This window comes from Macrobrachium rosenbergii, chromosome 4 (assembly GCF_040412425.1).
Source record: "Macrobrachium rosenbergii isolate ZJJX-2024 chromosome 4, ASM4041242v1, whole genome shotgun sequence".
NCBI lineage: Eukaryota > Metazoa > Arthropoda > Malacostraca > Decapoda > Palaemonidae > Macrobrachium > Macrobrachium rosenbergii.
The window spans coordinates 3,802,501-3,824,332 of NC_089744.1; the positions used below are offsets into that span (position 1 = coordinate 3,802,501).

A 21,832-nucleotide genomic window follows, 5' to 3' on the forward strand; every position below is an offset into this window, starting at 1 on the left:
ATATAAAGGAGCTTTTTTTTATATCTCATAGAACTAACCTTTAAATGGGAGATACGCATAACATTTACATTTAGATGAACACTGTTGGTAGTCCTCAAAAGCAACACGATCAAATAATATCGAAAGCATGGATATCTCATAGAAATAAAATACCCAACTCAACCCCAAAAGCCAGATTATTTCACCGCTGCCTTTAAAAATATCCCTCGACTAACAAAAGTCTCTCTGCTGCACATAACGACTCCCGGGTTATGGAGTCAGGATCCCCCAGTTTGTACCAACAGTTCGCCTCTGCCGTGGCACCATCTATCATCCCTTCTAACGCTTACATCTCTCAACCTCCTCTATTCATCACCGACGTGGCTGTCTGCCGTGAGGTCAAACGCCACAGCCGTGTTGGCTGTTCGTGTGTATTCGATAATGGCGATACTGATGGTTGTTGCGGGGATAGTAGGCAACAGCGATCATGACCGTACGCTAGACCGAGGTCCTCAGCCAGACAATCCCTCCCCTTCTCAGCATGGGGCATATAAGGACAGGGATACCCCTGGCGCCGGCGCAGTGAAACGCTGAAGACACCGTAAGGGTTAACAAGTTTTTATTATCTAAAGAATTGTTCTTTAATTTTACAGTCACACTTTGTTTTGGATCATTAATAAAGAGAGATAAGCAAAGATCGTGTCTCTTCGTAGCTGGAAATGTATTTAGTAAATGTGCAGCAGTTATTGCGGAAAATTTTGAAAATTCAAATCAATTCCTTTCACAGAAACTGACTCGCTTCCACGTTTGAGTATGAGTATTAAACAAAACAGGTAACATCGAAATGTATAGTCATGAATTATTAGAGATCACACTTCTCTCTCTCTCTCTCTCTCTCTCTCTCTCTCTCTCTCTCTCTCTCTCTCTCTCTCTCTCTCTCTCTCTCTCAGAGCAAATGGTGTATAATTTGAGTCTTCTGAAATTAAATCTAGAGCTCCATGGGGAACCATGCAAACATTTATCTAGTCTTCTCTTTTTCGCAAAACTAGCTTTGGCGCTCTGTGTACTGCACATGGTTATAAGAATTTAGATGGCTTACCGGATAGACGTGCATAAAAAATACCTCCGAATCTTCAGGCCGTTAAATGAAAGCTTATGATATAAATTTCTAACAGAACGCTAAATATTTCCTCTAAAATACTCTTCGTGATATTTTATAGCCACCAAAATACTCAACAAGCTGCTCAGAGAAAAGTCACGAGCTACACCATAGAACTGAACAAGTAACGAGAGAGAGAGAGAGAGAGAGAGAGAGAGAGAGAGAGAGAGAGAGAGAGAGAGAGAGACAGAGAGAGAGAGAGAGAGAGAGAGAGAGAGAGGACCAAGAACGAGAAGCATGCACGAAATTATTAATCACACTACTGCTTTTGATCCCACTTAAGACGGAAAGATACTATGAATGGGATTAGGTCAATATGATACACTAATAAATGGAGTGTTACAGCCATATATATATATATATATATATATATATATATATATATATATATATATATATATATATATATATATATATATATATATATATATATATATATATATATATATATATACTGAAAGAAAGGGCATTATTCCTCCAAAAACTAGATAACTATTGGCAGTCATTTTGTAGGTCTACATATGTATAAATATAAATATAAATAAAAATATATAATACATATATAAAGAAAATTTTGTGTTACCCCCTCTTTATTACAACATTCATAATTTTCGTGCCTTCCCTTGTAATTCCTCATTTATTATGCACTGTCTTTGAAACAGGGTGTGCTAGGATAGTCCGGTTTGCAACAATCTAAACAGAAACTCGTCTGACAGCGTTTCCTTATACCTGCTCGAGATGTTTAGACTGTGGATTTTTTGGGGCAAATTTAAATTTTTTTTTCTCCATATTTCTGTTCTTTTGTTTCATCTCCGGTTTATATGCAAGGTCCTAATGTTGGAAAATACTGAAGCACATTTCGTGATGACAACTGACCGAAAAAGATTTTTTTAATTTTAAAGAATTCTAGTACATTGGAAATTACAGTTTCTTGAGCATTTCAAGTGAGATTACACAGCTGAGCCCAGCGTTGCACTAAAATCTTATTGGAGAATTTAGTTTGAAAATCTACCCAAGTTTCTGAAGTCATCAAATACTCGTTTGAGTTAGTTGATCAAAGCTAGTTTCAGAATCAAATCAAAGCCAATTTTCTCAGATAAACATTAATTTGTACCATATATCCTTTTATTATTATTATTATTACTCAGAAGAAGAATCCTATTCATATGAAACAAGCACACAGGGGCCACTGACTTGAAATTTAAGATTCCAAAAACCATGGCGTTCATCCTCACATGAAGATTAGCTCGAGAAATAGTAAACAAAATGGGAGTGGTCTGAATGTCCCTTACATAAAATCAAGGAACCTGACAAGTGTTAGCCAATACGGAACCCCGCATTTTGAAGTATCCCAAAAAACTGAAAATTCGTTCAAAGCTAACGAGCTCACGCTGCCTATAAACCCAATCCAAATAACCAAAACTAGCAGGAACTGTCAGTCAGAAGGGGCCAAGAGCATCCCAGAAAACGACTTACATTGACCTTTAAAGGGGAACACTTGCCATTAAAGAATTTTATGGGTATCGAGCCCAGTATGGGCACATCATCGAAGCAGCACGAGGCCTTATGCCCAAGACATTTTATACTAGAAAGATTTATTCTTGAACTTAGCATCTCTATACAGTCCATAACAGTGGGCGTGTTTCAGCCACGGGTCTGGAAGTCCATTCCAGCAGACCACAAGCTCCGGCTATGGTATATGGAGATGTGATCTCATTCCGAGTTTCGAATAACCTTTTACAATTCGACCCGTTTTGTTTGGTACTCCCATTACTTGCAATGGAAGGTGTTTTATATGAGCCAAAATAAAAATCTCTTCCCACCTTCACTGATATAAATATTACCTAGGACTATAGTTCGTTTTGTAATCCGTGATAAGATATTCGTCGCTCGTATCTATTGACAACTAGCGTAATTTCAGGACCATACAACTGTTAGACAGTTTCCCGTACCAGTGTTCTCTGTGAGAAACTAGTAAATGCAGTAAAAGATAGGATGCAGTCCAGCTCCATACCTAGATCCAAACTTGAAAAATGATAGTTGAGTTTTTGACATGCTCTTTTGAAATCACACATTATATATATATATATATATATATATATATATATATATATATATATATATATATATATATATATATATATATATATATATATATATATATATATATATATATATGAATAAGTATATGCACACACACACACATATATATATATATATACAAATATATATACTAGCTGACCAACCCAGCATTGCCGGGAAAACTCTGAATAACAGTCTACAGTAGGGGAGGGAAGAGGGAAGGGGAGGGGAAAAGGGAGGGAAAAGGGAAAGGGGAGAGGGAAGGGGAAGGGAGGAAAAGGGGAGGGTTTGTGTTGACATTCCGACTGACAGCTCTACTTTTTTCATGCGGGCATTCATCCTACAAACAGTCGTGGGTGAACTGATGGGTATTACTGTGGTGACTGTCCCTTTTATCCAGATATTACTCTGCTGTCTGTCCCATTTATCCATGCATTGCTGTGGTGAATGTCCCTTTTATCCAGGTACTACTGTGCTGTCTGGCCCTTTTATCCAGGAATTACTGAAGTGACTGTCCTTTTATTCAGTATTACTGTGCTGTCTGCCCCTTTTTATCCGAGTATTACTGTGGTGACTGTCCCTGTTATCCAGGTATTACTATGGTGACTGTCCCTTTTATCCAGGTATTACTGTACTGTCTGTCACCTTTAACCAGGTATTACTGTGCTGTCTGTCCCTTTCATCCAGGTATTACTGTGGTGGCCGTCCCTTTTATCCAGGTATTGCTGGGTTGTCTGTCCCTTTTATCCAGGTATTACTGTAGTGACTGTCCCTTTATCCAGTATTACTGTGCTGTCTGTCTCTTTTATCCAAGTATTACTGGGGTAACTGATCCCTTATATCCAGGTATTACTGTGGTGACTGTCCCATTTATCCAGGTATTACTGTGCTGTCTGTCCCCTTTAATCAGATATTACTGTGCTGTCTGTCCCTTTTATCCAGCTATTACTATGGTGACTGTCCCTTTTATCCAGGTATTTCTGTGGTGACTGTCCCTTTTATCCAGGTATTACTATGGTGACTGTCCCTTTTATCCAGGTATTTCTGTGGTGACTGTCCCTTTTATCCAGGTATTTCTGTGGTGACTGTCCCTTTTATCCAGGTATTACTATGGTGACTGTCCCTTTTATCCAGGTATTATTATGGCGGGAATGGGACAACTGGCCGCCGCGGTGACATCTATGAGAAGAGAGAAAAAATGAAAAATTCTCTCTCTCTCTGTTTATTTATCAGTAGTCCTTTGTCTATAAGGGCTGGACACTTCGCCAGTTAGATTGTTTCCTTTTTACAAATACGTTATTGAATGGTTGTAATTATTTTAAATGGATGTAAACTATTTTATCCACAACAATGCCTAATAATCGCAAAAAATTACCCAATTGGGAAATAATAGAGTTTAAGTTTACACTGTAGAATGTTCAGTAACAAAACCCCTTCTACACTGGCAACAGAGACACTCTCAACACAATATATATACATATTGCAGCCCTTCGTTGGCTGAGTCGGTTGAGCTTCAGACTGTCACTCGATGGGCCGGAGTTCAATTCCCCCGGAATGCTGATGAAGAGTTAGAGGAATTTATTTCTGGTGATAGAAATTCATTTCTCGCTATAATGTGGTTCGGATTCCACAATAAGCTGTAGGTCCCGTTGCTAAGTAACCAATTGGTTCTTAGCCACGTAAAATAAGTCTAATCCTTCAGGCCAGCCCTAGGAGAGCTGTTAATCAGCTCAGTGGTCTGGTAAAACTAAGGTATACTTTTTTATATACATATTGCTACAAGTATTTACTTGTTGGCATCCTTCATGTTCAAACTCGGGGAAATAACATCCAGATCAGGGAGTGACCTTAAAGACACTTCCCTGTTAATGAAATTGTGCCCATTAAATGAATCAGGGTCTACACTTTCCCTCACTAAAGCTTGTGCAAAGCACTTATCTTAAGCTGGTTTTCCCAGGACACTCTTTCTTCAGCCAATCTCTCTTCTTCCCACACAGAATCTGTGTTCCCAGGCTGAAACGTGAAATGCCCGAAACCAGAATTAACAGGAATTGCCCTCCTCACCCAGGACACCTGGATTGCTTGAGGCTATGAAAGCCGGCGAGAAAGCTAGGTCTAGTATGGGCTGACACCAGTGTCAGGAGACAGATACAGCCAGCAGACTGACCCAGTAACACGCCACTGAGTGTGACCTCCTAGCTCTCGCTCCGATCTCTTTTGTCTGGCCGTTCACCTTACCATCCGAGTGCTACCCGAGTCCCACGTGTAGAAGGCCCTACTTGTCTGAGAGCCATTCTATTCTACAACCAAGGAGCTTAGCTTAAGGAATAAAGGCACTGTGTGGTGGAGTGTTCGGTCATTTACCTATTACTCTTACCTCATTTTGTTTTTCCTTTTCCTCTTGCAATGTGCTAGACCCCGAAATTTTTCGGTAATTTAACTGAACATATCTCGACATTACTCCTTGAGCCTTCAGCATTCCATGTAATAATTAGGCTGTGTTCCAGCTCCCCCAGTGATCGTGTTCCTTCTCCATACATTACAGAAGGGGTGTGTGAGCACTGTAGAACATCTGTATCCTTCTGTGCCCCTACGTTCATCAGTCAAGCCTTCTAGCTGGTATTATTTATGTCTCATTATTACTCGAGTGGCACTCTGAAATCAGTCTATTGTTAATTTCAACCTGAAAGTGCCAAGAACCTAGCTTACACGGCTCCCTGTAATTTATTCTTCTGATTCCTGTAATTAAATGTAATTAACTCAGACCCCCGAATTTCTCTCCCGAGAACTTTCCTTATTGAATTCTTACCTAGATAACCTTTTTCTTTTGCACTATGACGTATTGGTTCCCAGTCAGAAGCATCCCAACAAGGTAAGAATTGCAACTGCATAATACTGTAAGAATATATATATATATATATATATATATATATATATATATATATATATATATATATATATATATATATATATGTATGTATGTATAGAGAGAGAGAGAGAGAGAGAGAGAGAGAGAGAGATGCCAAAGGGTGTCCACGGCAATCTTGTTTCCGTTTACTTACAAGAGGATGGAAATTCATATCGTCTCTACAGCATACAAAATGATCTGGTATCTTTTCGCCCCGGCAGAAACTATTTTCAAACAATATTTTACTAATTTAGGATTCATCTCCGCTGTTAAATCACGCAACATACCAGTTCAATGAGACATTTCCAGTTGAATGGGACATTTCAAAAATTGACTGCCATTAAGTAGTCTTTGTATTTTTCGTAACGGAGCACAACAAAATATGGTAAAAGTATTCATGGAATTTTTTTTTATATTAGACCATTTCCCACCCCCAAAAAAATCAAATCTTCTAAACCAAGAAAAAATGTTAAAAGTGCCACTATTCCAAATGAACAATAACTAAATAATCACGCAAACTTACAATAAATCTCAACTTCTGTCTATAACAAGCGAGATTTAACTTGCAAATGAAAAGTTTTGCAATTTCCTTCATGAATGAAAACAGATTCTTCTGAAAGAAAAAGTTATCGTAAGGACGAGGTGAAAACCTCGCAATCTTCTCATACGAAAAGGAGGATTATCAATCATTCTAAGAAGGGAGGAGAATGCTTAGCCCCATATACAGTAGCATGCGTGATTGGTGCCCGCCCAAAGTGTTAATAAAAGGTCAGCCATTTGAAAAAGAAAACTGTCTGGCGTATCACGCACGTACAAAAGACTCTCGCGAGAAAGCGACAGTATCTTACTTCCTTAATATACTTCTTATATCCCACGAATAGGTAAAGTTTCTCGTGTGAGTCTTGTTTATATATATATATATATATATATATATATATATATATATATATATATATATATATATATATATATACATATATATGTGTGTGTGCTTGTATGTGTGTGTGTGTGTGTGTATGTGGGATGAACTAGCAACTTTAACCCAAAATACTTGTCGAAAACTGGAATCTAACGCTGACGGTATACCTCCATGAGAAATAAGGATTAGGCCTATGACAAAAAAAATGTATGTGTACGTATAGCATATAAACATATATATATATATATATATATATATATATATATATATATATATATATATATATATATATATATATATATATATATATATATATATGAGCTTGCGTCAGGATGATGCGCATGAAATTTGACACCCAAGATGATGTGTTTTGCATAATAATCCCACTCTCGCGTGACCAGGGAATACAACAAAACTGCAGTCCAAAGATAAATCTTCGACAGACCTTATATGGCGTGGAATATTGTGCTATGAAACGCAACACCTTCGTCAGAGAAAACATTTATCAGGGAAGGGTTTGCCTACACGATGCCTATTCTCAAAAAAGAAGATATAGTGAAATACTGAAAGGTATGGAGATATTTGTGTGTGGCGTTTAATACTTAAATATTCTTTGGGTGCTGCATTAAAATTATGGCTTTGTATGTACATACATACATTCTCTCTTTCCTTATTATATTATATTATATATATATATATATATATATATATATATATATATATATATATATATAGCCTATATATATACACTAGGTGACCAACCCAGCGCTGCCCAGGAAATCTTTGAATGACAACTGATAAACTCTCTCTCTCTCTCTCTCTCTCTCTCTCTCTCTCTCTCTCTCTCTCTCTCCCCTTTCCTGTTAAGATAGTTGCTTCAGTTGCACTGCCAAACATTTTTGACATTTTATATTTCACCACTTCTCACCCCCGCATTCCTACTGGGGCTGAACTTGGGCTTGAATGGCATCAGAAGTTTCACTATTCATCTCAGCGACCTCAAAAACTATGGATTAGACTAATATGTCATTTTCGGTTATTTTTACGTCTCCCCCTTCTCCACCCACCCCCCCTTTCCTATCGGGCCGAACTTGGACTTGAAGGGCATCAAGAGTATCACTATTCGTCTCAGCGACCTTGAAAACTATGGATTAGACACTAATATGCCGTTTTCGATTATTTTTTTTACATGTTACCCCTTCCCACCCCTTCTCACACCCCTCCCTACTGGCGCTGAACTTGGACTTAGACAAAATGTCAGAAAATCGTTAACTAATATTCACAAATGTCAGTTAATCGTTAAGTAATATTCACAATTGTCAGGAAATTTTTACCTCATACTCACAAATGTCAGAAAACCAATAACTCATTTTCACAAATGTCAGAAAGCGTTAACTCATTTTCACAAATGTCAGAAAGTGTTAACTCACTTTCACAAATGGCAGAAAATCGTTAACTTATTTTCACAAATGTCAGAAAATTGTTAATTCATATTTACAAATGTCAGAAAATCGTTAAACCATATTCACAAAAGTCAGAAAATTAATAACTAATTTTCAGAAATGTTATAAAATCGTTAAGTCATATTCACAAATGTCAGGAAAGCGTTAACGCATATTCAGATATGTAAGGAAATTGTTAACTCGCATTCACAAATGTCAGAAAATCCTTAACATTCACAAAAGTCAGAAAATTGATAACTCATATTCACAAATGTCATAAAATCATTAAATTATATTCAAAAATGTCAAAAAATTGATAACTAATATTCACAAATGTAATAAAATCGTTAACTTCTATTTGTAAATGTCAGAAACCGTTAACTCATTTTCACAAATGTCAAGAAATTGTTAGTTCATATTCACAAATGTCGGACAATCATTCACTCATATTCACAAATTTCAGCAAACCGTTAACTCATATTCACAAATGTCAAGAAATTGATAACTCATATTCACAAAAGTCATAAAATTCTTAAATCATATTCACAAATGTCAGATAACTCATAGTTACAAATGTCATAAAATCGTTAAATCATATTCACAAATGTCATAAAATTGATAACTCATATTCACAAACGTCAGCAAATCGTTAACTCATATTCACAAATGTCATAAAATTGATAACTCATATTCACAGATGTCATAACATTGTTAACTCATATCACAAATGTCAGTAAATCGTTAAGTCATATTCATAAATGTCAGAAAATTGTTAACTGACATTCACAAATGTCAGAAATGTTAACTAATATTCAGTCATTCGCATCATACATTGGTTTTTGAAAGATTTCTTTTGAATTATCTTATCCCTATAATAATAATAATAATAATAATAATAATAATAATAATAATAATAATAATAATAATGAAATCTATAAAAAAAATCATAAATTTTTCCTAGCCTAATACTTCTGTTCCGTCATGGAAATGACTCCGCTTAATTGCTATTTTCTGAAAATTGTACTAATGTTATTAAACCTTTTCAAGAGGAATGAAACTTGGATTTTAAAACTACAATGAGCTCATAATTACTTGAATGTTACACTTTTATGACTGTTTACAGCTTAACACGTTTGGTATAAAGATAAAATCTTCAGCTCTTCTCATATCTAAATGTAATTGGCCAAAAGTTCAGGAGTACAAAGGGCAGTTTAAATTTGAACAGCGATAATATTATGTCATTGCAAACAAGAAAATCAGGAAAGAAAAAAAACGTGTCCTATCAAGTTTCATAAATATATCAATTTATTTGTATAGCAAAAGGCGAGCAAATATGAAAATAAAATTAGAAGAGAGCAAAATCTTTTAGATAAAGTTAGAAAGGTGGAGGTAACTGCTGTAGGTTACCAATTCTCTCAAACTGAAACAAACCCCAGAGATGGCACACAAAGATTTTCGTTTCAAATACATCGGATAAACAGGCATTGCAGAAATTCTTAAAAACGAGAATAAAAAAATAAAACGAAATTTCAACATATTCTTAACCATTCGCCTTGTTTTCATCACCTATGTAACGCCTTACAGATAGGCCTACTAGGGTAATTTTGCCTTCTTTCCACACCAACCTCACTCAAAAGTACTTTTAAATTGCCCCATCTTCCTGCTCGCCAGTATCGCAGTCATCTAAAATAGAATCCCACTCGACTCATCTATCCACAGCCCATCTCCTTTGCCTAGACGTTTTCACACCTGTTCGACAGAGGGCTGTAAACAGCTTAAGATTCTATCGGAAGGCCCCGTTAACGCTCCATACCTTTTGTGGCTACGAATGGCATCGAAACGCAGCATGCGTCTTTCCCCCACGTCATTTCCCGATTATCATTTCCCGGTGAAATCTTTTTAAGGGAAAGGTAAGTCCATTAAGAGAGAAAAACCCACTGTGAGAATGTGAGTCAAACGCCTATCAACGGAGCTAAATGAACAAAGCATAAAATAGACTCAGAACAGATAATAATGTAACAAAAGACTATCCAGTGTTACATTAATATATATATATATATATATATATATATATATATATATATATATATATATATATATATATATATATATATTGCAAGGGAAGGAGATTCTGCACCCAGAATTAGGCTATTTATTGTTCTGACTTCTGCATGCCCAGACCCTTGGGATGAGGGCAAAAAGTGGGAATATGATATGACATCGCCTAATCAACAAGGTCTTGGTCTGAAAGAGGCGAGGTCATCTGCTATGCCACAATTCACGCAAATCGTTTTGAAATGAATTCGACTTGACAGCCAAAGACACATCCTACTCACAGAGAAGAAAGTACACACCGTGCATGTGCATTACAGCTGCAAATATCCGAAGACTGGCCTGTCAGAATGAATACTCATCAAGATTACTTTATTGTAACCCCTGCATCGGCCATCAGATTTGAAATTACACAATTACCTCCAAAACCTACCGTTAGTCCAAAATGATACACTTCTGTGAAGAAAAGTGCTGGGTCTAAACCCTTCGCAAATACTACTGGTGAGATGAATGTGGGTCTACGAATTAACCTGACTTTTATACTGAATGATTCATGGCACGCAGAAAAGGAATACACCGAAAATGCAGGAAAAATATAAAATCAATTCTACTGTGACAGCTAATGTTTTCAATGAAACCTGTTGATGTAAAAGGATTGGTCCCTCTCCTACGTAACTAATAATAATGAAGACATAATCATTTTTACCCATATACAGTATATTAGGGTAGGCCATGATTGAAACACATAGGGTAACCAAGACAGTCTTTTTGACACGTGATTATAAATTAACTTTAGCACTGGTAATATAAATATGTATGTTGCACTTACATTTATTTTGAAGAAAATCCCACACTTGAACAGTACCAGATGTTCTTCATCAACACTAACCTGATATTTACCAATTTCAGGTATCTCTTCTATTCTGCTTCTTAAAACTACCCAACGTCGTATATACTGAATCCTTTCTAGCAAGCTTATTTATCAAATGGGGCCCGGTCATACTCCCTCCCCAGACAAAACAAGGAAACTAATTTCATTTCGATAAGCGTCTAGTTAAGTTTTTTCACGGAGCATAAACTGTATGTAACCGCATTCAGCTGACAACTTAACTCCCTGAGGTAAATACTAATAAATATCAACAAGGTTCATCATACTTGCCATTCGACAATTACTTAGCAGGCAAACTGCAGTATCACATCGAGAGAAACAAAAGGACTGTAAAGTATATTAGCTTTCGAAATATTACATCTAAAATTGCAAATATGACCACAGCAATCAAACTTCGGTTTCAGAGCTTTCAAATTTTTAGCACCGCTTGATATCAGGGTTGTTCAATATATTGTCTTTCAAGTAAAAGTTGCAGGCTTTCTTATTTTGCTTCAATATATTGTCTTTCAAGTAAAAGTTGCAGGCTTTCTTATTTTGCTAAGTGTTATATGATAACATGAATTTGACAGCATGGAGTACACCATATGACCCTCAAGGCGTCTGCGCACTGCTGTGTAGGGGATAAATGATTTACCGGTCTCAGAGCACCTTCGGAAAAATGGGACAGGAAAACAGAAGCCAACAGTGACTGCACATGTATGTATAATCAAGGTCCTGTTGCCATCACTAATACTGCCTTCTTGAACCTCTTCGTGCTTGCCAGCATGGAAAGTAGGCCTGAGTACGTGGCCATAGCGTAGAGGCCGTGAAAAACCACCTCTGTCATTACTTCCTAAGGTCCCGGTAACAGTTTCGTTACTCTTACTGATACGAGACATTGTCGTAATAACATCAAAACAGTAGACACTGTACTATCACCAGAAAACCGAGGTAAAATACGAGTCATCCTTACGCAATTGCACTGGCCGCGAAAGAAAACAAACATATCGAGAAGTTTCTCTGTGAGACTGTGGCTCCCCAGAAGACGCCCGGCTCCTGCGCTCCGTTTTTATTGGCCGCTAAGCAACACGCTCACCCTTACACTTCGGGCGCTAACCAGCACAAAATTTTGGTGGACGAGAGCACATGAAGTAAGTCAGTGCTACTCGTCTGTATGTCTGAGGTAACCTGGCCTTATGCCAACACGGGCTCTTGCTCTTGTGCCGCCCGTAAACCAACGGACGTAAGGAACACAACAGTGCTCCTTTTCTTTGGTTTTTAAACCATGACCAAAGAGGGTGTCTAATAGTTTGTGTTTAACATAATGCTGTTCCTGGGAGGTTAACAAAGGGTTTGATTCCTGGACACTGGAGTAACATTAAGTACAGTAGTTGGGTGTCATTGTTAATGACGTAAGGACTACAATAGTACTCTGTTTCGTAGGACTTTTAACCAAAGCCAAAAAGGGCGCCCAGTGGTTTATGTTATACATAGTACGCGGAGGTTACGAAAGATTCCTGGAGTAATAAATAGTAGGCCATGATGGAAACTGATGTTTCATTGTTACTATATTCCGTTAAATGATCTTTATATTCTAAATATTAGCTCCGCGCCTGTTTTTACCTTGGAAACTAGTTTTTCTAAACTTTTACGGCTTCTGATACTGGCGGTGCATTTGTTTGTTGTCGGCCAAATGGAATGTCCCTTCGCCGTGTTTAGTACTGGCCCGGGATGGAGGGCGGTACCCATCCGTTAACAAGTTATTGCACTTGCCGGACGGGATATGAACCGTTCCAAACAGACATACCCGTGCTGTCTTTTGAAGATCGAGTATGGAAACCCCTTGTTGGATGGACTTCAGGGGTTAATTACATTAGTGGGACAAAAATTTAAAGTAAATCCAATAATTAGCAACCAAAAAACTAGAAAAAGTCAAGTTAGAAGGAAATCGCCGCCGCGGAGCTACTACTACTTAGATCTACCATTAGGCTACTGTTTTAGATGTCTTTACCATGTGGCTTCTTCGCCGAAAGCGCTCTGTTGAACCTTCACAATTATATACACGCAAGCCTACACACATTTGTAGTAGCAGTAACACTACGTATTCCATATAAATTGTCAATTCCTCAATATCACAATACCTCTCAACAACAGTCATGTTCCTGCTTTGCCTTAATGCCTTATATGAAAGTTATAAACAACCCTTAAAAAAGGGTCTTCCAGAAAACTAAAATATGATTTTCATACACACTTTACATTATGCAAAAACAAAAACTAAATTGGCAACCAATCCATAAAAACTGATTTTCTCATGAAAAAACGTGACAGATGATGTTTACCTGTTAATGTGTTATTGTTGTTGTTGATGGACATTCAAAGGCCCTATTCCGGCTCACATGGAGGCTCTGCAAGGCTCCCCAGGACCCTACACCACACTGTAGTTTTAAATTTTCACTAATACAGGACTATCATCAGTAGTGTAGCAGATGCTGAACAAGTCAGTCTTCAGTTTCCTCTTGAATGAAGCAACGTTGTCCAACGATCTGATCTCTTGAGGTAGCCTATTGAACAGTCTAGGCGCAGCAATCTCAAAGGCTCTTAAAACCAGTCTGTAAATTATAACTCGGTTCCTTCAATCTTCGATTTTCAGTGTCATGTCTCAGAGTTACAACTGAAGCCGTTTGAAAGTTACGCAGTTAACCGGTTGACATATACAGGCTTTTCGTACTGCGATGCCTGAAACACCAACACACAATTCAAACTCAATCGTCGCTGTAATGGGCAGCCTATGTAATTCATTAAGAACAGGCGTTATTCTATCTCTAGGAGATATTCCTTTAATAAGTCTAGCTGCTCAAATAAAAATCCTTTGCATTTTCCTCGGTTGATAATTATGGAGTTCATAATAAATTGAATTGCAGTAATCAAGTCTACTAATAACATAGTTCTGAATTAGCATTCTCATTAACGACTCGTCCAAGTATTTCCTCATGAAAGCGATGTTCCTTAAATGGTATCCCGCAGTCTTCGTAACTTTTTAATTTGCTCATTTAATGAAAGATTGCTATCCAGCATTACACCTAAATCTTTAACAGAGCTGCTTACAGTCAGTGAAGTACCATTAACCACAAGGCTTTGAATATTACCCAGCCTTCTAATAAGATCCCTTTTTCCCACAACCAGACACTCATTTTTATCCTCCTTTTCAATTTAAACTGCTTCTTTTCCATCCACAACTTGACGTCATTCATAACAGCACTCGGCTTTCCTTCTGTGTCAGCAACATCATTAAATGTCAAACAGAACCGAGTATCATCAGCAAAAAGTTTGAAACTAACACCATGCTTATATAACATGTACGACAGTTCAGTTGTATATATATACAAAACAAAATTGGGCCCAGCACACTTCGCTGGGGCACACCTCTTTATAGTGCCCTAGCGCTTGGAAAGGACTTGCCAATTTGAACGCGATACGTTCTATTCTCAATATAATTCTTAAGAAAGTCTAACGCTTCTCCATTAATACCAGCAGTTTTCAAATCACCCACCTACAAGTCATGAACAACTGTATCAAATGCAACACTCAAATCGAGCAATACTAATATACAACATTTCCTGCATCCATTTTCATAATCAAGTCATACACTACGACACACAACGCTCTTTCAGTAGAGTGCAGACTGCTCTACAGGAAAAATATTATCATCTTCAAGATGTTTCTATAATCTTGGATAAAAATGTTAGTACGAAACAAAGCATTAAGTCTGACCCGATCGTTAAGGAAAGGTGCCAAAGGAAGGACTGCACATAATAGTAACTAAACAGAGAACAAGCACAAACATTCTGGCGATTTCTTTGCTAAAAATGAAGTATAGTGGCACTTTCTCGAATACTTTTTATAATAATCTTGGCAAACTTTACTTAAGTTTTATTTACCCGTTGATTTATTTGTAGCTTTTCCGTTTAACAATTTGACTCAGAAGTTAGTAGTACGTTTAGTCTGCTTTTGGCCTCATCTGGAATCTTAATGGTAACTTCGATGTTACGTAATCTTTAGACCTTGATATATATATATATATATATATATATATATATATATATATATATATATATATATATATATATATATATATATAATATCTATATATATATGCACTGAGAGAGAAACTGTACTTCCCATAAGCTGTCTAGCCCAAGTTACACGATGTCTACACTTTGTTTAAATTTCATTCGACATTATTCTCTCAATTAAATGCATCGAGGGCAAGACGTGGGTGGTAAAAGTTCACAGACCAATTTAAGAGGTCATACATGAATGCAGTCACATAATATATCTTACGTGTAGCCCCTTACTTTATGAAAATCAGTAATATGAGCCTAGCTCAGTTAATGTACAAACAAGCATCGCCCACAGATTTCATAGCTGATGATATCAGCTTTCCAGATAATCATGTCTTTTTACTCCCAGAAACCTCATGTAAATGAAGTCTATTTGTGTTAATCCGCCTCTTTTTAAAGACGGCAATGTTTGACAATTCCAGCATTGCATGGCAATGGGATGACAGACTCGAAAATACTAGCATTAGTAAAATAGGTAGGTATTACTGTAAGTATAAAAATCGGAAAATTGAGTGTGTTTTATTCGCACAAAGTCTTGTCTGAGAGTAATTTTCAATGAGGCTTCCCATTTTAGGCTCAAATAACTCACCTGGCCTACTCATTCCTTTTAAGATTACAGTTGATTGATTGACTGATTAAATATAGAATTTAGGCCAAAGGCCAAGCACTAGGAGCTATGAGGTCATTCAGAGCTGAAACGGAAATAGACAGTAAAAGGTTTGAAAGGTGAAACAGGAGGAAAACCTCGCAGTTGCACTATGAATCAGCTGTTAGGAGAGGGTGAAAGGTAGGATGGAAGAAAGAGAATATGAAAGGAGGGACAGTAAAAGAAACGAAAGGGGTTGCAGCTAGGGGCCGAAGGCACTGTGCAAGGAACCTTGAGTTATGACTACAGTGCATTGCATGAGGTGCACTGACGGCACTGCCACCCTAACGGGAGTACATTACAATGTCAGTTCCTCGCTGGGTGAGCGGGTTCCGTTCTCAGCTACCATTCTATTGGTCGCGAGTTCGAATCTCCGACCGGCCAGTGAAGAACAAGAGGAATTTGTTTCTGGTGACAGAAATTCATTTCTCGCTATAATGTGGTTCGGATTCCACAATAAGCTGTAGGTCCCGTTGCTAGGTAACCAATGTTCTTAGCCACGTAAAAAATAAGTCTAATCCTTCGGGCCAGCCCTAGGAGAGCTGTTAACCAGCTCAGTGGTCTGGTTAAACTAAGATAAAGTATGTAGCTTTAAGTGTCTAAAAGCATCAAGTACGAAAAGTTTTATGCATCCCCACACTCAACGATACGAAATTCGCGTTGTTGTTGTTTCATGACGAAAGTGTGGCTTGACAACCCACTCAGGGGTGAACATTATTGTTGTGTGCATAATTCACTTAGGATTTTTGGTCATTCATTTTTGAGTTCAACATTAAAGTCAGTGCAAAGAGAGCAGTTTTATGAAACCCACTAAAGCTTTTATACTAGACTGTGCACACTTTTGATTGCACACTACAATTCAAAGCCTTTAGACTTTGTATTGAAGTACGAATAGGTTGGGGCAATATAAGCTACCCGATCCCATAAAACTTGTTACTTACAAAGGATAACTAATCACAGTTAAAGCAATCACATATTTGAAAAATGCATGGCTTTCCCTCATACAGAAAACAAACACTACTTGTATCATTTAATTAACTGTTCAATTTGTAATCTAAGCGCCATCTACCATATGACAGTAAGGTAATGCAAAATCAGACTAACACCATTAAAACTTGTATGTGGACAGTTGTTTAAAAAATAATGAGCATTTGTTAAAAGTTCGAAAGTGGCTTACGAGCAGCAGCGACTAGGAGAAGGAGAAAGGGCATAAATGAAGTCTGAGATCAGATGGACTTTCAGATCAACCATGCATAAGACATATTAAAGTGGAAAGAATTTATTTCACATCTAACCCCTTACTAAGAAAGTCTGACATATATAAGTAATGGAAGCACTTAATGACAAAACTCATCTCGTTGTTGAATACCAAGAACTGCATTTCAAAATCGTGTTATGTAGCACACAGAAAATTCCATTTTGTGAAACATGAAGTTTTCATAATAAAACTAATATTGTAATACTTACCTGAACACCTGAATTCGCCCTTAATCCCACTAGCCTGAACAACTCTTAATTACCAATCCACTATTGGGAATTTTAACAGCCAGCGTTACCAATGCTTCCGGCAAAATCTTGTCACTTGAGCTACCCTAACAAACAGTTGGCAACGCTGACGCAGGTGTGCGCCGACAACTCCCACTTTCGTCAGTTGCTTTATTCAAGGTCAAAATTGATGTGAGGAAAGGAGGGTAGGAATCATTCAGATGTTCAGGTAAGTATTACAATATTAGTTTTATTATGAAAACTTTATATTGCAATACACTCCCTGAACACCTGAATTCGCCCGATTAACAATATTTAGAGGAGGAGGGATCAATTCTATTGCATGCCTTTTGACAACCACAGAGATGGTGGCTCACCAATCTGCTCTGCATAAAATATCCGTTTAGTCATACACTCACCATATCAGTCAATGCTTTCAGTGAAGAGACATGTTGGAGAGTACTTTGGTCACCAGTCAGGTCAATACTCTTGGTCCGTCGACCTCCCATGTGTCTCTTCAGAACCTCTCATGTATGGAGGAGAATGAGGCAGAGTGCAGAGCTGCTGGCCCTCTGGGAGAACCATCTAAGTTTGCGGCCCACCCCCTTTTTACAACTGCAGAGATGGCAGCTTACCAATCTGCTCTGCAGAGGATATCTATTTAGTTATACACTCACCTTATCAATCGATGCTTTTGGTGACGAGACATGCTGGAGAGTACTTTGATCGCCTGTCAGGTCTGTACTGTCTCGGTCCGTCGACCTCCCATGTGGTTCTTCAGAACCTCTCATGTACGGAGGAGTACGGTGAACCTCCCATGTGGCTATTCATAGCCTCTCATGTATGGAGGGGAATGAAGCAGTGTGCTGAGCCGCTGATCCTCCGGATAAGGCCCTACGATCAACAAGCGAAGAAGTATCTCTGTGCTGACAAAAGAGCCTAGCCTACTAGAGCACCCCCTTGGACTCTCGCGGGGAAACTATCTGAGACTAAGATACTTAAACATACTAAACCTAAGTTAATGTGATTATACTATCACTGTTGCCTAAGAATTCTAAAGACTAAAAGGAATTCCTGTATTTGGTTAACCTAAGAATCTCCTCACTAATGGCCTGTCCACACTAGTGGGTATGTCCAACGGGCACTTCCAGCTGTTTATATTTTCTCTCGCTTTTGAAGCCGTGTTACCAGAAAATCGCATCGTTCTGGCTCCATACTCGATCGGTCAGTATAGTGGAATGGGTTATGGGAACAGTGTTTGCCTGTCGGGCAGTGTCCACTAGTGTGGACAGGGCTTTAGTGAATACCACCTCAGCTAAATGAACGCACCCTAGATAATAGACTTCGCCGCTACACGTGGACTAAGAGAATAACCCTCCGAACCTCCGCACTAAGCGAATACCACCTAAGCTAAATGAATGCACCCTAGATAATAGACTTCGCTGCTACACGTGAACTAAGAGAATAACCCTCCGAACCTCTGCACTAAGTGAATACCACCTCAGCTAAATGAACGCACCCTAGATAGTAGACTTGACCGCTGCACGCTATGAGGTGAATCGAACATCTCTTAAGTAAAGAGATGGACTTCCAAGTAGCTGCCTCCAGAATAGACGGCACTGAATAATTCCTTAGAAAGGAAGATAAAGTGGACACTCCGAATACTGTCCTCTTGGGGAAATACAGAGCTGAAGATGACGAAGAACAACCCTGAGAAACCTCGGAAATCACCTCCCTCAGAAAATAACTAATCGCATTCTTTGACAGAGGATGGGGAGGATTCCGCAGAGACAAGAAGTGTGTGCGGAAGCAGACGGAGTTCCCCAATTTTTGATAGACTTTAATGCTAGCACCAGACATAAAGACATCTCCGCTGGATCGCCGGTAACGAACACTTGCAGATAAAGAACTTTAAACGAACGAGGCAGAGTTTTAACCTCCGACTCTGTCTTCGCCACAAATTCCAAAAGACAGACAAATATGTATCATTTCTCGCATAGGAACCCAACCTAGAAACTGCCTGAAACTCGCCCAACCCTTTAGCTGAAGCTAAAGCCGTAAGAAAAAGTAACTTCTTAGTCAGTGTCTTAACGTTATAGCTTCAATGGGTTCAAAGGCAGGGGAACGCAAGAAAAATATTGAATTACTTCCGACAAGTCCCACAGAGGCCCGAGTCGGCAAGACAGGACGTTCAATCTTAAAAGAACGTAATAAATCATTGATTATCTTACTACTAGAGATTTCAGGAAGGTGGAAACTAATTGTACCACTAATCGTTGAGCAGTAGTCAGCAATAGCCAAATACGAAAGACCCTTGACTTTCTGAAGGAATAAAAAAAATCAGCTATTTTGGCTATGGAAGGTCTAGAGATGGAATGACCTTCCTTACGACACTAACTTCTATATCTTGTCCAGTTGAATCTGGTAAGGCTTACGGGTTGACCTTCTCAAGCTAAAACACAGTTTTAGGGAGTCCGGACTGTCTAACTGCTCTCTCTACAGTCGCCCTGCAACTAGGTACAGCACGCGAGGGTTTGGATAATAATGGTGAGAATGTGGTCGTCTGAGAAGAAGTTTCGCAAGAGTAGGGACATTGGAACTTCCGAAGGGAGCTCTAGGAGTTCCGAAAACCAAGCATGTTATGGCGAGTAGGGCGCTATTAGAGTCATTGATGTCTTGACACTCTCCTGCAATTTCCTTATTACCTGATGAATGAGACCGGATGGAGGAAAGGCATACACCTATATGTGATTCCAATTTGTAACGTCACATCGGTGCCTATCGACATGGAGACCACCATTGGTGGGAAATAAACTGGAAGACAATGGTTTAATCATGTGGCGAATATGTCCACAGTTGCTGGCCACTTCTGGAGAACCTGACATATTACTTCCAAAGCCAAAGTCCACTCTCCTCCCCAGTACCTGACGGGAGCGACTTAGCAAGTCGGCCAGTACGTTGAGACTCCCCAATATAAATTGGGGAAGAACAGGCACTTTTCGTTCTTCGCACCCCCTCAAGAATCTCTGTGCTATAGTATTGAGTTCTGTTGAGCCTGTTCCCCACCCCCACCCCCAAAAGTTCTTTAGATACGACACGGCAATTACGCTGACGCTAAGCATAGCCACTACTCAGTTGCACACTAGGACTGAAAACAACCGAGGGCTTTCTTTACAGCCTTGATTTGCCCGAAGATTTATTGACTCCTCTTGTTCCCGAACCCCGCCAGAGGCCCGAGGCCTGGGTTTCCCCCAAGGGTGTTCCCCAACCTTGATCTGAGGCATCTGTGTACAGATGAACGTCACAAAGAGGGGAGTCGATAGACCTTGCCGGTGTCATTAGTACTTCTTCTGACCACCACAGACGATCCAACAAGCAAGAATTGCTCCCGACTATAACTGCGTTCTTGTTGCAGAAGTCCCAGCGATTCCTGAGACATACCTGAAGAGAGCACATCCAGAGACGAGACCCTGGAATTAAAAGAGAGAGAGAGAGAGAGACATTCTTCCTAAGAGGCTTCTCCAAGTTGGTACCGGCCGTTCCCTGCTGGACAGGAACCCTTCTACCTGCTGAAGGACCAACTGCATCCTCTCCAGGGTTGTGAAAACCCTCGAAGGAAGAGAGAGAATCCTCCCACCTGAATAGGTTAAAAATTCCATAAGAATTTCCTGTCTTACTAGCTCCTCTAGAAAGGAGGCAAGGATCAACCAATCGTCTAGATGCCTCAACACTCTGTACCCTCGACGATGCATAATTGCCGACACCGGAGACATGAGTTAGAAGCAACCACATTCATCATACTGGCTACGTCATGACCCTTGAACAAGAATTAGCTAAGGCTAATGGTGTTCTAAGCAATCCCTATTATGAACGCCTGGATACTGAGGGGGAAGATGACCAAGATAGAAATTTCGACTTTCCTGCTCCAAACATCGTAGACAAAGCCAAAGCATTCGCCTGGTGAGCTAGACCCCTGGAGATAAATTTATTAGGCTACCAACAGCCACAGATCCGAAGGGACATAGCTGTCACTCTTTAGAACCCCATTACAGTAAACCTGACAGCATCCAGAGAGAGTGTGCAAGAGCCTCAGTCTGATTGCGCAGCACATACTCCAAGCACCTGCTTCCCTAAGAGAAGTCCTTACGAGCCAAGACGACGCCGGAGACTT

The 21,832-nt window shown here is 38.9% G+C and overlaps 1 protein-coding gene across 2 annotated transcripts in view; it reads right to left on the reverse strand.

Annotated features, from left to right (window-relative positions):
* Window positions 1-14,206, reverse strand: part of LOC136829897 (lachesin-like) — a 196,656-nt gene extending 182,450 nt beyond the window's left edge. Inside the window, exon 1 of one of the 2 annotated variants that reach the window (XM_067089055.1) lies at window positions 13,749-14,206. The gene's annotated coding sequence lies outside the window, so the exon portion shown is untranslated. Of the gene's footprint in view, window positions 1-11,370; window positions 11,907-13,748 lie in introns of those variants that run through there. The other variant, XM_067089076.1, reaches the window with a different exon arrangement.
* Between the last annotated feature and the right edge of the window lie 7,626 nt (window positions 14,207-21,832).